Here is a 14,273-nt window from a genome sequence, read left to right on the forward strand (position 1 = left end):
GGGGGGGGGGGGGGGGGGGGGGGGGGGGGGGGGGGGGGGGGGGGGGCAGGTTCCTAATGATAAAAGACTTCCGGAGCCCCCTCCGGCTCCCAGGCCTGTGGTACTGGGCAGCGGGGAGCCATAGGAGAAGCTCCGTGTCCTGGAGATGGCTCAGACATCCATTCCCGGCAGAGTCATTCCTCCCCCCGCCCGCCACCCCAAAGTAATGCTTTTAAATGCACATATAAAATACATGGGAGTGCAAAGGACATCCAGTTACATTGTGGTAGTCATCAGAATGTTTTAAAGAACAAACTGGCTTGAGGCCATTGAAAACTCCTCATCTACTGGGCATGGGAAGCAGATGGTCCTGGCTCCAGGGCTGGCCCTCCAGCCTCTAGCCTAGGCCCTCACTAGGAAGAAGTGACATTTGAATTGACCTTTAAAGAATGGTTGGGAATTGAGCAGCTAAAGGGAGGTCAGTGAAGGTTTTTCTAGACAGAGAGGTGGAATAGGAATAGGGCCTGGACCTGGCATTTCATTTATAGAGCTCTCCCAGGTGAGGAAGCTCCCTCTACTGATGCAGGTAAGTAAGCCTTCCCTAGAGCTTGCAAAGCTAAGTGACTTTGCTTGTGACCACAACCAGTACCTGGTACAGGAAGGACTTGAGCCCTGGTCCTCTTGGCTTCAAGACCAGCCCTCTCCTGTGCCTTAGGAAATCAGCATGGATAAAGTGGAGGTGGTGATAACACTGATGTTGTGAAGACCATATGAAATAACATGTAAATGGCTTTACAAACCTTAAAGTGCTATGTAAATGCCAACTATTACCAAGGCAGGAAAATGTAAGGTTTGTAGTGGAGAAGGTAAGCAGTCTAATTTGGCCAGAACATAAATTCCATGCAGGGAAATAAGAGACAGACTGGAAAGGTAAGGTGGCTAGAGCCTGGAGAGGCATTGAATGCTAGGTGAAGGAGCTTGCACATTACTTAGTAGGTAACAGGGAGACTTTGAAGGGTTTGTGAGCAGATCTTTCAGTGTATGATAAATGGGTGAGGTGGAGGGGGGTCAGAGGATAGTGAAGGTGGAAACATATGTTCCCATTTTATTAGTCCAGACCAGTGGTAATGAAGGCCCCTACTAAGGAATAGAGAGGAAGGAATGGTCATGAGGGATGTTGGAAGAGGTAGAGTTGATGGGACTTGTTAACTGACAGAGCATGAGAGATTATGAGAGAAAAGTCAAAGAAACACTAATAGCCTTACATCTAGGTCTTATCCCTGCTATCTTCAGGCCATTACCCATAGATATATACTAAACTGTGAGTTTTCTGAGGGTAGAGATGGGTTCTTGTTCTTTTTTACCTTCTTGATGTAAAGGAATTCAACTAGATAGTATTTTTTAAGCCCTATCTCTGTGTCTCACATGGTCAGCTGCTTGTTGGACGTTTCTTCTTGGATGTCCCACCCGGATTTTAAATTCAGCATGTCTAAAATGGAATTTATTCCTGTAGGATAAAGACCTACTCTCCCTCCCTCCTAGACACATATGTGCCAAACCTAGTACTTCATCAAACTTCCCCAGTTCTGATGAAGGCAGCACCATTCTTTCAGTTATCCATCTTCATAATGTCAAAGTCAGTGGTATAAGACTCAAATAGAAATGGGAGCCACTAACCATATGTAAAGATCCCCATGGACCACATATCAGTTGAGAAAACAATATATTAATGTTACCTGTTTCGTTGTATTTTTAATTATTTTATTAAATATTTCCCAATTATGATTGCCGAAGTTCAGGCCATGCTCAAGAGCATTATGAGTCATGTTTTGTTTTACTATATAAAGGGTGACTGATGATTTTGTTTACAAGAGTTTGATGACTTGTTTTAGAAGAACTACATTTTGAGTGTTTGGAAATAAAAGTTGCTAGCATTTTCTGTGGGATCTATCTATGCATGTGCAATGGAGTTGATGAGGGATAGCTCCCAATAGGTTCAGCAGGAACTCTGATCTTATCTAAGACCAGAAAACCTGCAATAGCGTCTGGAAAGAATTCAAGGTCTCAGGCTTAATTGGAGTGAGAGTTGTTGAAGTTTATTTTTACACTTAGCAGGCAAGAGTCCTTAGGGGACCTTCGAGTGAGAGGGGTACATGCTTTTACTTTTAAAGAGTAGGGCTGCCATTGTCAGGGCTGACCGGACAGAAGGGACCTCAGTGCATAGATAAAGGTTAGAGCTGACAGAGAGGAACTTATGATTTTAGTGCATAGATAGTTTAGATGAGATTTGGGCCAGACCAGAGGAGACATGAAGAGATTAAGTAAGAACAAAGGAGTCACAAGTTGTTGCCTAGAGAGGTTTAGACCAGATGAACTATGAAGTAATTTCTAGCTCCATTTTACCCTACAATTCTTCTAGAACTCATAATTTTTGGAGAGAGTTGATACACATACACTTCTTTTAAAAAATAAGTTATTTATATCTTTTGTTTTTATATCACCTTCATTTTTTATATATTACTCCACCTTCAGCTACCCATTGAACCATCCTTTGTAACAAAGAGGGAAAATTAAAGAGGAAAAAAAAGCAGGTCATTAAAACTAATCAACACCTCAACTGAGACTGACAAATTCATGTACACATCTTCCAATGTTTTGTCATTTTAATAGATTCATTATTTCATTGGTGTGGGTATTCCCAAGATCTGAGTCAGATGGAAGATTTAATATCTTTAGCAGATAGTTTCTGTAGCTAACATTATCACCTGGTGGCCATTCTTCTGTTGATGATCCCACTTAGCACTAAATTGGCCCTCAGACAACAGAAAAATTTGTCACTGTACTTGAAGCCTCTCCATCTTGGTTAAATTTGCCAGAGCTACACTTCACTGGCATAGCCTTCAAGAGTTTTTACTCACCTCCACAGCATGAAGAGGACTTTAAAGAGTGCTCTATAACAGAAAAAGAAGGGTGGTAATGAAGGCCTGTGGAGTAGTAGCATTGCTTAAAAGTACAGCATATCCCTAAAGTCTTAGTGCAGGAGCATCATTAAGACTTTGGGAATACCCTTTATTGTCTCGTATGGATTGATCCACTAAGCACATCGTAACCAATCAGCAGTTAGAGAATCAAAATAAATGATTGATAAATAGGTCCCTCACGTTCCTATATCACTCACTGTGGGTTGATGTCATAAGTGGGTCCATAAATAGTTGAAGACTTTGTGTGCCTTAAAACCATCTTTTGCTCTGGGAACTTTTATTGGACATTCTTCTGTGGATATTTGGGGTTTATGGGGTTTCCGAACTTAAGATCTTTTTTACCATTGCAGAATTCTCATAGAGAGGCAAAGAGAAATGAAGCAGTCCCAGTCCTCAAGGAGCTTAGCAGATTATACCCACAGATCTTTCATTAAAATTTACTTTTTTAGGGGCAGCCAGGTAGCACAGCAAGTAAGAGCATCGGCTCCAGTGTTGAGAAGACCTGGAGATCGAATCCCGGGCTCAGACACTTAGCACCCACCCAGAAACACCTGGCCGTGTAACCTTGAGCAAGTTACTTAACCCCAATTGCTTAGGGGCGGCCAGGTGGCTCAGCGAGTAAAGAGCACCGGCTCCAGTGTTGGGACGACCTGGAGATCGAATCCCGGGCTCAGACACTCAGCACCACACCCAGAAATAACTGGCCTTGTAACCTTGAGCAAGTTACTTAACCCCAATTGCTTAAAAGCAAAAAAAAAATAAATAAATAAATTTTCTTTTTTAAACAAGTGGCATTTACACTTTCTATTTCTTCTTTCAGATTGTGAAAAAGATACTGAGAATGTAGAAATGGCTTCCAAACAAGATATTGCTGCTGAAGTAGAATCCCATGGAGCAATATGGGAAAGACTCTTATATCATGTACCCCAGAGAGTGGGTTTGGAGGAAGCTGTAAAAATGATGATTTAAGAAGTTTCCCAACCTGTGGTTGTTATTCAGGCCAGGAGTGTAATGAAACTGGGACAAGTTTCAGTCTGTGTTCAAACCTTATATATCAGGAAAGGGCTAGAGAAGAGAAATCCCATGAATAAGACCAGAGTTTCAAGTGCCATTCCAAAGCTGATAAATGACAGAAAATTTACATAGGCAAGAAGCTCAGTGAATTGAATGAACATGAGGCACAATTCTAATGTTATTATGCATCATAGTGTTCATTCTGGAAAAAAAAACTATGAATGCAGTGAATGTGGGAAACCTTTTAGTCAGGGTTCAGATCTTATTCATTAAACATGAAAGCATACTGAGAGAGAGAGAGGTGTTCTGAATGTAGGAAAGCCTTTAGTAGAAAATCAGATGTTGTTAAACACCGGAGAATTCACACTGGAGAGAAACTCTATAAATGTGGTAAATGTGGGAAAGCATTCACAGCTCATGCTTTACCCATTATTTGAGGTTTCATAATGGATTAAAACCTTCTCAGTGCAGGGGCAGCTGGGTGGTGCAGTAAATAGAGCACCGGCCCTGGAGTCAGGAGGACCTGAGTTCAAATCCAGCCTCAAACACTTAACACAAAAACTAGTCGTTTGACCTTGGGCAAGCCACTTAGCCCCAATTGCTCTCCAAAAAGCAAAAAAAAAAAAAATGGTTGTTAATATATTTTTTAGTAAAGCACCACCAGCCAGTCAGGAGGACCCAAGTTCGGTTCCGGCCTCAGACACTTAACACCCCCACAAAAAAACTAGCCGTGTAACCTTGGGCAAGTCACTTAACCCCAATTGCCCTCCAAAAAGCAAAAAAACAAAAATGTGAAAAAACCCTTTCAGTGTAATGAATACTGAAAGCAATCAAGCCTTCAGCCAGAGCTCAAACCTTGTTCAGCATCAGAGAATTCAGTTGGGAGAAACCTTATGAATATAAAGACTATGGGAAAGCCTTCAGTCAGAATTAATTTTTCAGTGAGCACCAGAGAATTCACACAGGAGATTTTTTTTAATACCAGAGAATTCACACTTGTCAGAAGTCCTTTTGAGTGCACAGAATGTGGAAAAACCTTCAGAATGAGTTCTGATCTCATTCAACACCAGAGAATTCACACCAGAGAGTAATCCTGTTAACCTCATGAGAGTGGGGAAATGTCCCCCTCTGGGGGACAAAAGCCACTTTAGGGCAAGGACCACCGCCTATCCTCCCGTCCCCACCCATCCCATCAAAAGCTGCCAGCAGCTGCAGAGTAGGGACTTTCCTATCTACCCCCATCCTGTATAGCCTTTGGCCAATATGTGTTCCTAGAGGTAATTCTTGGTCTTTTTTAATAGGTAGTTGTGTTAAAGCTTTTAGGGACTGAGTCTCCTTTACTCAGATCAGAGAGGTCAAGCAAGATGAATATCATGGAAGCTAGAGAGTTTGAGGAGAGGGATATTTGATTGTTCAGATGATACAGAAATATCAAGAAAGATGAAAGTAAGATTCTGGAGACTTCTAATATAGGCATCCCTGAAAGAATAAGGGGGAAGGACCCAGAAGATGTTAGCAGAGGTTCAACTATTACTTATCTTGTGATCAGTCAAACCTTCCAATGTTTTCTGCGTTCAAGCCCTTGGACAGTTCTCACTTTAGTTTGGCAGAGCGGAAAGAATATGAAAATGAGAGTCAGAGGACCTAGGTTCAAATCCTGACTCTGGACAAGTCATTCATCCTTTCTGGACCTGCTTCCTCATCTATAAAATGAAGCTGTGTCCCTCTGCAAAGCTATCCTATTTTGCAGAAAACTGAGACCCACTTTCTCTCTATTGGAGTTCTAGTTACATTTGGAGCTCCCTGTCTTGTTGTGTGTAATTGTGATACAAAGCCCATCAGCTTTTATCCTGTAGTTCTGATGAAGGACTGAGTCTGAGTTTTCTGTCATTACAGTTTTTTACAAATCCATCCCGAACAGAGTGGCTCAGTGCCAGATGCCAGAACACCAAGCAGCAAATCATTCTTGAGCCCTTGAACTTATTCTAGAACCCTGTAGAACTGTCTTCCTAATTGCTGTATGTTAGGAGTAGCTTAATATTCCTTAAGGTATTTTTAGGGCAGATTAGGAAATCCAGGAAAGGCCTTATTTCTACCTGGAGAAACCCTTAGAGATCCCAGGCTTCAAGGATCCTAAGAAATAATCTGCTCTGGCTACCTCTAGAATTTGGGATACTGAAACCCAGAATACACCAGTCTCAAGAGATTCAGAAGGGACTTCAGACACCATCTAGTACAATTCCTTCATATTATAGATAAAGAAATTGAAGCCTGTGGAAGTTAAATGGCTTGCCCAAGGTCTGTCAGTCAATTGGCATTTATTAAGCACCTACTATGTGCCACTGTGCCAAGTGCTAGGGGATACAAAAAGGCAAAAGACAATCCCTGCCCTGGAGGGGCTCACAAGCTCAAGGGAAAGGCAATAAGGAAACAAATATGTACCAAAAAGGTGTATACAAGATAGGAAATCATTAACAGGAGGAAAATTCTAGAATTAAGTGGGTTTAGGAGGAGCTTCATATGGAAGAGAGGATTTTACTTGGGACTTTAGGAAAGCTAGGAGACAGAGATGAGGAGAGAGAACAGTCTAGGCATAGAGGACAGCCAGAGATAATGCCCAGAGCCTGAAGTGTCTTGTTTGTGGAAAAGCAAAGAGGATTGGAGAGTCCCGTGGGAATTAAATGTAGGACTGGAAAGATGGAGGGCATAAGGGAAGCCTAAGTTATAAAGGGCTTTGGATGCCAAATAAGATTTTGTATTTGATCCTGGAGGTCATAGGGGCCACTGGAGTTTATTGAGTAGGGGGTGACATAGTCAGACCTGTACTTTAGTAAAATCACTTAGGAGGATGAATTGGAGTGGGGAGAGACTTGTGGCAGACCAACCATCAGGTTATTGCAGTAGCCCAAGTGTGAGGTGAAGAAGACCTGTATCAGAGTGGTGGCAGTGTCAGAGGAAAGAAGGGTGTGTATTTGAGAGGTATTAAAAGAGAAATCAACGGACTTTGGCAACAGATTGAATATAGGAGGTGAGATGGGAGTCAAGGATGACTCTTTTGCAAGCCTGAGAGACTGGTGTGGAAAGATTGAGAATGAGAATTGAGAAAAGGCCCTTGGATTTGGCAATTAGATCATTGGTAACTTTGGAGGGAGCAATCTCAGCGAAAGTGGTTGCATTTGTGGATGATGATAAGATCCGAGGTATGACCAAATCTATGTGACTAAGTGGGGTGGAGGAGTAGAGCCAGGGAAGTACCTGAGTGGTTAAGGTATTTGAGGGACAGTCAGTATGTTGAAGTCTTCTAGTATGAGGGCAGGAGTTGAGAAGGAGAGAAAAACTGGGCCAAGAACTGAACTCTTTGAGAAGGAGTAACCTCCATCTCCAGTCATCCTGAAGAATATCTGGCCACTGGAACAGAAAGTGAGGCTGGTGACCTTGTACAGCTCTCCCTCCCTTAAATCAGAGTCAGCTGCAAGTCGTGTCATCACCTCCCTGATGTCATGGTACTCTTCAAGAACAAAGGATAAGCACAGCAACAACAGCCTGGAGATCTATAGACATCAGCTACCAGAATTTTGATTGGGTGGAAGATGTGGATTATATGTAGCTCCGAGGAGAAGTTACTGAATGGTGGAGGTAGGGGAGAACCTGGAAGTGGCAGTGGGAGGCAAAGAGAATTCCGACTCCCTTGTCTTAGTCAGTGAGCTTAGGGGCATTAGTGAAGGTGGGAAGGGTGTCCAGGCAGGCAGCATCCTCAGTCAGTTAACATGTACAAAGTACTATAGTTCTCACCTCTGTTTGGGGATCTGTGGCCTGGTCTTTCCTGACTACAGTAGATTCTACTTTAATAATAATAATACTGCCTTCATTTGTATAGTGATTTGCATGGTATAGTAGGAAAAATGGTATGCTTCAAACAAGGAAACATGGGTTCAGATCCCAGCTATGATGCCAGATGAGTGGCCATGGCAAGTTGCAATATATTCTAAAATCTGTATTGATATCTTTGGTTATTTTACCATCAGCTTCACTTCCAAATCTTTCCCTCTTCCTTCTCCTACCCAAGGGGATATCCCTTGTAACAATGAAAGGGGGAAGAAAAATCATTTTATCAAAGTAATTTACTTCACCTGAGTCTGACAACATATTCTATTCCATAGTTCTCCTGCAAAGAAGGGAGGGAGGGAGGTACATTTCTGTGTCATTGTGTTAACTTGTGGAACATTCACTTCCCTTTTTTTCCTCTCTATTTACGTTGTTATATATATTTTTTATCTTTGTTTAGCTTACTTTATTAAGGTAAATTACTCCTTATGCCTTTTCTGTAAAATAGTAATAAGGATATTTGCTCAGCCTACATTGGAAAGCGTTTTATAAATGCAAAAATGCCATGTAAATGTGAATTATAATTATCATCATCATCATCTCATCCAATGGCCTTTGTCAAGCCTTTTTTTTTTGTCATAAATCAGTTGCCATTTGTGTGTAATTTGTTTGTTTGTTTCTTTATTTCAGATTGTAGGACCAGAACTGAGAAGAGTAGATTCCAAACCATGGCAATTCCTGAAAGAGAATCATATCCACTTATGTCCAGATTCCTAAAAGATATCCCACAGGGATTGGAATGTCATGAATCTTGCAAAATCGAGGAAGGTATAGAGATACAGAAAGATTCCTTGATTGGAACAGTTTTTGACAAGAAAGCTCCTAAAGGGGAAAAAGACCTCAGTGCCAGCTCCAATCTTGATACACATCAGCAAAGTACTACAGGACAACTTCATAAATGTAATACATGTAACAAAAGCTTCAAATGTTATTCAGATGTTATTAAACATCGAAGATTTCATACTGTAGAAAAACCCTATGAATGTGGGGAATGTGGGAAAACCTTTAGCCAGAGCTCAGATGTTATTAAGCATCATAGAATTCATTCTGGAGAAAAACCTTATGAATGCAGTGACTGTGGGAAAGCTTTTATTCACAGCTCACATGTAGTTAGACATCAGAGAATTCACAGTGGAGAGAAACCCTATAAATGCAATGATTGTGGTAAAGCCTTCAGCCAGGGTTCGAATCTTATACGTCATAAGAGAATTCACACTGGAGAGAAGCCTTATGAATGTAGTGAATGTGGCAGAGCTTTTAATCAGTTTTCATTACTTATTGAACATGAGCGAATTCACACTGGAGAAAAACCATATGAATGTAAGGAATGTGGCAAAACATTCAGTAGATGTTCAGGTTTTATCACTCATCAGAGGATTCATACTGGTGAGAAACCTTATGAATGTAATGAATGTGGGAAAACTTTCAGTCGAAGCTCAGATATTATTAATCATCAGAGAATTCATACTGGAGAGAAGCCCTATGTATGTAAAGAATGTGGAAAAGCCTTCCGAGGCTGGTCAAGCTTTATTCAGCACCAGAAAATTCATACAGGGGAGAAACCCTATGAATGCAATGAGTGTGGGAAAACCTTTATCCGGAGGACCCAGCTTACCAAACACCAGAGAATTCACACTAGAGATACCCCTCTTAACCCTCCCTATTTATTAAATAAGGAGGAAAGAGAGCTTTGTATAATAGATTATCCACTTTAGAGAAATCTCTAAAATATTAAGAGTTGCCAGAGAGCAGATACTTTGTAATTTTTTTGTAATTCCTATTGAGTTGTTCCTGGCTTAGCACTCCATATAAAGTGCTAGTGTTTTTTTCATCAAGAAATGTTTGTAGGTTAATTGTATTGAAATGTGTGACTGTTTCCCCATTACTTGGCATTCTCATATCTAAGAAGAACTTGAAGTAAATAGTGATATGGATGGATATAGTGACATGAATTTCTAGGAAGAAAGGGAGGTTGTTTTTTGGACATCATGAGGAACACAACAAGCTTTGAGAAGGATGAGAACTAGGGGAAGTCATTAAACAACCAAGTAGTCTCAATCAGGGCTCTTTTATTAACCACAACTCAGAAACTCTGGAAAGGAAAACAAGATGGGTGTGAATGATAGCTTGAGAATCCAAGTCTAAATTGTTAGAACCTGAAGGACCCTCAGAGATTGAGTCCACTTCCCTTATTTCACAGATGGGAAACTTCTCTGCTCTCCTCCTCCCCAATCCTACTCCTGCTCTTCAGGAGTAGATAAGGGTTCCTTGGTGAAGGAGCTCATAGTGAACTGAATGTGCTCAATGAATCCAAGTGGTCCAATTTGAGAGTTTGGGGATCTCGGGGACCAGTTGACCATCCCTGCCTCATACCAAAAGGTGGCAACTTCTTATTTCGGTGGACATCAACAGCTTGGGAATTGGTGGAATATCATGGTTTCCTGTAGAAACAGCAGAATCAGATATATGCTTGCCCCCTGGGGTCTAAGAGGGAAATTCACGGCAATATTTCTGAAGTCCAGCTTCCTTTTATGGAGGGAGGATCTAAGTTTTCTAGCCAGTGTGATCATAGAAGCTAGGTTTCTGGTAGAGGGGAGAATTATGGGTCACTACCAGCTTTGGAAGTTGCTTCCAGAGTAACCCCGAGTTTGAGAGTTTGGTGATCTGACATTCTAGGGAGAGAAGGGGGTTTTCTGAGTGTTGTACTTGTGGATAGAAAAGGATTACCCATATAATGAGTAGTAGTAGGAGACTTAAAACTACAATAAAGTGGAACCAAAACCCTGAATTTTGCTCCTTGCTATGACTGTGAATAGTTAGGACAGTAGCAGTTCAATGAGTGTGTTTGTTCACCTTCCAAGGGGGGAATCTAAACAGATTGCTCCTACAAACCTGAAGGGGCACTGTGTAAGATGTGGAAAAAGAGGGATTCCACCGAAAGGTCAGGATGTCAAGTTTGTAAACTTCTAAGGGAGCTTAGAGGTAACAGTTCTTTAAGATTTATCTGTATCTGTTTATGGGCTCCTGAGACCTTTGTAACCACGTGTATTTTCTGTCAGATAAAGTAAAAGCTCTTTTACCCAGTATGAATTTTCTTTCCTTTAGTACTTGTAGAACTGGGGATCTTGTTGCTCACATTTGTGGAAGCCCAGACATAAACATATTTGGAGAGTCAAAGCTATGACTTAAAATATGGAAGGAAATAACATTAAAAGGCCACTGAGCAATGATCGTTCTTTGTTCTGAAAGACAAGTAATGAACCGTAATTTCTTTCTCTAGGTGGAGGAAGAGCTTTATAGATGGGTAATACTAAGTAGTCTCTCAGACTTGGGAGCTATTTCAGTAGATTTTACCTGTTTTCTTTGTTACAAGGAAGGTTTTAATGGAAGTGAGGAGGTTGAAGTAGGAGTATGAATAAATAAAGCATTTATTAAGTGCTTACTAGATGCAAAACGCTTCAGAGAATTGTCGAGGCAAAAGACAGTCTCTGCTCTCAGGGAGCCCATGCTGCTATAGAGAGACAACATTCCTGGAAGGTTTCAGCTGCAGGTCAAATGGGAAAGTCCCTTGGGCCTTATGGTGACCCAATAGGAGTAATCGGAAATGACTGGTATGAAAAACAAATTATGGATTAAATTTTTAAATGGGGGGGAGAAGGGGAGTGTGATCAAGATAATTGTTTAATCAATTTGAGGTTATGGAGAAGAGAGGTTTTTTTTAATCCTCTTGTAAAAAGTGTTTTATTTTTACATCCTTTTCACTTACGAATACATCTTCCCTTCCTACTGAGCCATCCTTCATAACAAATCAGAAAAAAGTAAAATTTTTCAAAAAAAATTGCAAATTAACAAGCATGTGAGATTGTACCCAAATTAGTAATAAGAGAAATGCAAGTCAAAACAATGGTAAAGGATTCTTACACTTAGCAAATTGGTTAAGAGGACAAGAGATGAGAGTAGTCGATGTTGGTAGAACTATTAAATTATTCAGTCGGTTGTAGAAAGCAGTTTGGAATAGTGCTAAGAAAGTGACTAAAATGTTTATACCCTTTGAACCAGACACCCCTCTGCTAGGTCAAAGTGAGAGTCAACCAGAATGTACATAGCACCTACTATGTGTTGGGCACTGTACTAAAGCATTTTACCAATGTTATTTGATCCTCAGGACAACCCTACAGTAGGTGCTGTTACTATCTGAATTTTACAGCTGAGGAAACTGAAGCAGACAGGTTAAGTGACTTGCCAAAAATCACACAGCTAGGACATGTCTGATGCTGGATTTTGAACTCGAGTCTTCCTGCTTCCAGGTCCAGCTCTCTATCCACCCCACCATGAGATTATGAAGGGCTTTAAAGGTCTGACACAGGATGTCATATTTGATCCTAAAGGCTATAGGGAGCCACTAGAGTTGACTGAATAGGGGGATGTCATGGTCATACTTGTCGCTTTGACAGCTGATTGGAATGAAGAGACGAGGCCCAGAGACCAACCAGAAGATTACTGCAGTAGTCCAGGCATGAGGTGATGAGGGTCTGCACATGGGTAGTAGTCATGTTAGAGAAGAGAAGAGGGCCTGTGAGAAGTTTCAAATGTGTAATTGACAGGTCTTGGCAATTGATTATATATGGAGAGAGAGCAAGGAGTCAAGAATGACCCCTAGGTTGCAATGAGTGACTGGGAGGATGATGGTACCAACAGTAACAGAGAAGGGTTGGGGCTGCAGGGAAGTGAGTTCTGTTTTGGGCTTGTTGAGTTAAAGATGTCCATGAAGCATCCAGGTCAAGATGTCCAGCAAGCAGGCAGTTGGAGATACAAGCCTGGAGGTACAGATGGAGGTAAGGCTGGACAAATTTGAGAATCACCTGCAGAGAGATGAGAGTTGAGTCCATGGGAGCTGATAAAAATCATCAAGTGAAATAGGGTAAAGGGGGAAAAGCAGAAGGCCCAGGATAGAGCCTCATGGGACACCAAGTTAATGATCGTGACCTCCATGAAGATCTAATAGTCAATTGAGAAGGAGCAGTCAGTCAGGAGAACAATGAGAGCAATGTCACAAAAACCTGGAGAAGAGGGTGATTTAGAGTGAGCATCAGAGGCTGCAGAGGTCAAGAAAGAGGAGGATCAAGAAAAGACCATTACATTTGGTGATACCATGAATAACTGGAGAGAGAAGTTTCAGTTGAAAGATAAGGTGAGAGCCAGATTAACAGAGTTTAAATGAGTGGAATGAAGTGGAGGCATCTATAATAGTCTTCTCAAGGAGTTTGTGAAAAAGAAGGCCCCCATATACATGAAAAAATTCATAGCATTTTTGGCAGAAGCAAAGAACTGGAAACAAAGTCAAGACCTGTCAGTCAAGGAATGCCTAAACAAATTGGTACGCAATGTACTGGAAAGAAACAATGAAAATGAAGACTAATGAGATGTATGGGAAGATATAAGAGGACATAAATAAGTTAGGCTTAACTAAGAAAACAACATACACAGTGCATAAGAAAATATAAACAATGACAAAACCAAAACAACACTATAATGGCCAAGTTTGTTCCTAAGAAGGGATGGAAATGTGTACCTCCATCATATCTTTTCAGAGATGGGGGAATGAGTGAGAAGACTGCATTTATGTCAGAGTATTGATATGTTGGTTAGTTTTGCTGAGTTGCTTTTTTCTCCTTTCTTAAAATCTTTATTACAAGAGATGACTGGGGGGAGGGAGGGGGAGAAAGGGGAGGAATATATTTGGAAATGAAGGAGGTATAAAAACCAAAGCAGTTTGACAAAATCAGAACATCAATGGAGTCTTTTGTTTTGCACCTGCAATTTCCCCCTTCTGCAGAGAAAGGAGTGCATTTTCTTTTAAAAAGAAGTTATTAAATTTAACTTTCTTTTTTTTTAGGAAAAGTACATTTTTTTTCTCATCTTTGGAGTCAACCTTGGTGGTTATAATCATACAACATTCCACTTCTTTTTGTTCTTTCCATTTATATTGCTGTAACTGTATATATTGTTTCCCATATAAGTTTTCTCATGCTTCTCTCAATTCTTCATAATCATCATTTCTTATAGGTCAGTAATAGGCCTGTAATGGACACTGAGATATAACAGGACAGCTAGGCCAATTATAATTTGATAGGAATGTTTATTAACAGGCCGGGACTGCCTCTCAGACCAAAAGACAGCATTGAGCTTTCTGTTAGACATAATTTTATAGACAATGTGATTGCTAGTAACAGTATCAGCATTGTGTTCATTCAAGCAAAACTTTCTCAGTAGTATTCTATTAAGAAAAATCATTCCAAGTATTATTTGGGTTCAAGCAAAACATTCTCAGTATTATTCTATTAAGACAAATCATTTCCAGTATTATTTGGGTTCAAGCAAAACATTCTCAGTATTATTCTATTAAGACAAATC

At 40.7% G+C, this 14,273-nt stretch overlaps 1 pseudogene; it reads left to right on the top strand.

The window, feature by feature from the left end:
* Positions 1–14,273, top strand: part of LOC138167944 (zinc finger protein 850-like) — a 50,851-nt pseudogene that overhangs the window by 17,412 nt on the left and 19,166 nt on the right.

Source organism: Petaurus breviceps, unplaced genomic scaffold, assembly GCF_028583685.1.
Source record: "Petaurus breviceps papuanus isolate PSGF00001 unplaced genomic scaffold, PetGlider_PUasm1.0 339, whole genome shotgun sequence".
Classification (NCBI taxonomy): domain Eukaryota; kingdom Metazoa; phylum Chordata; class Mammalia; order Diprotodontia; family Petauridae; genus Petaurus; species Petaurus breviceps.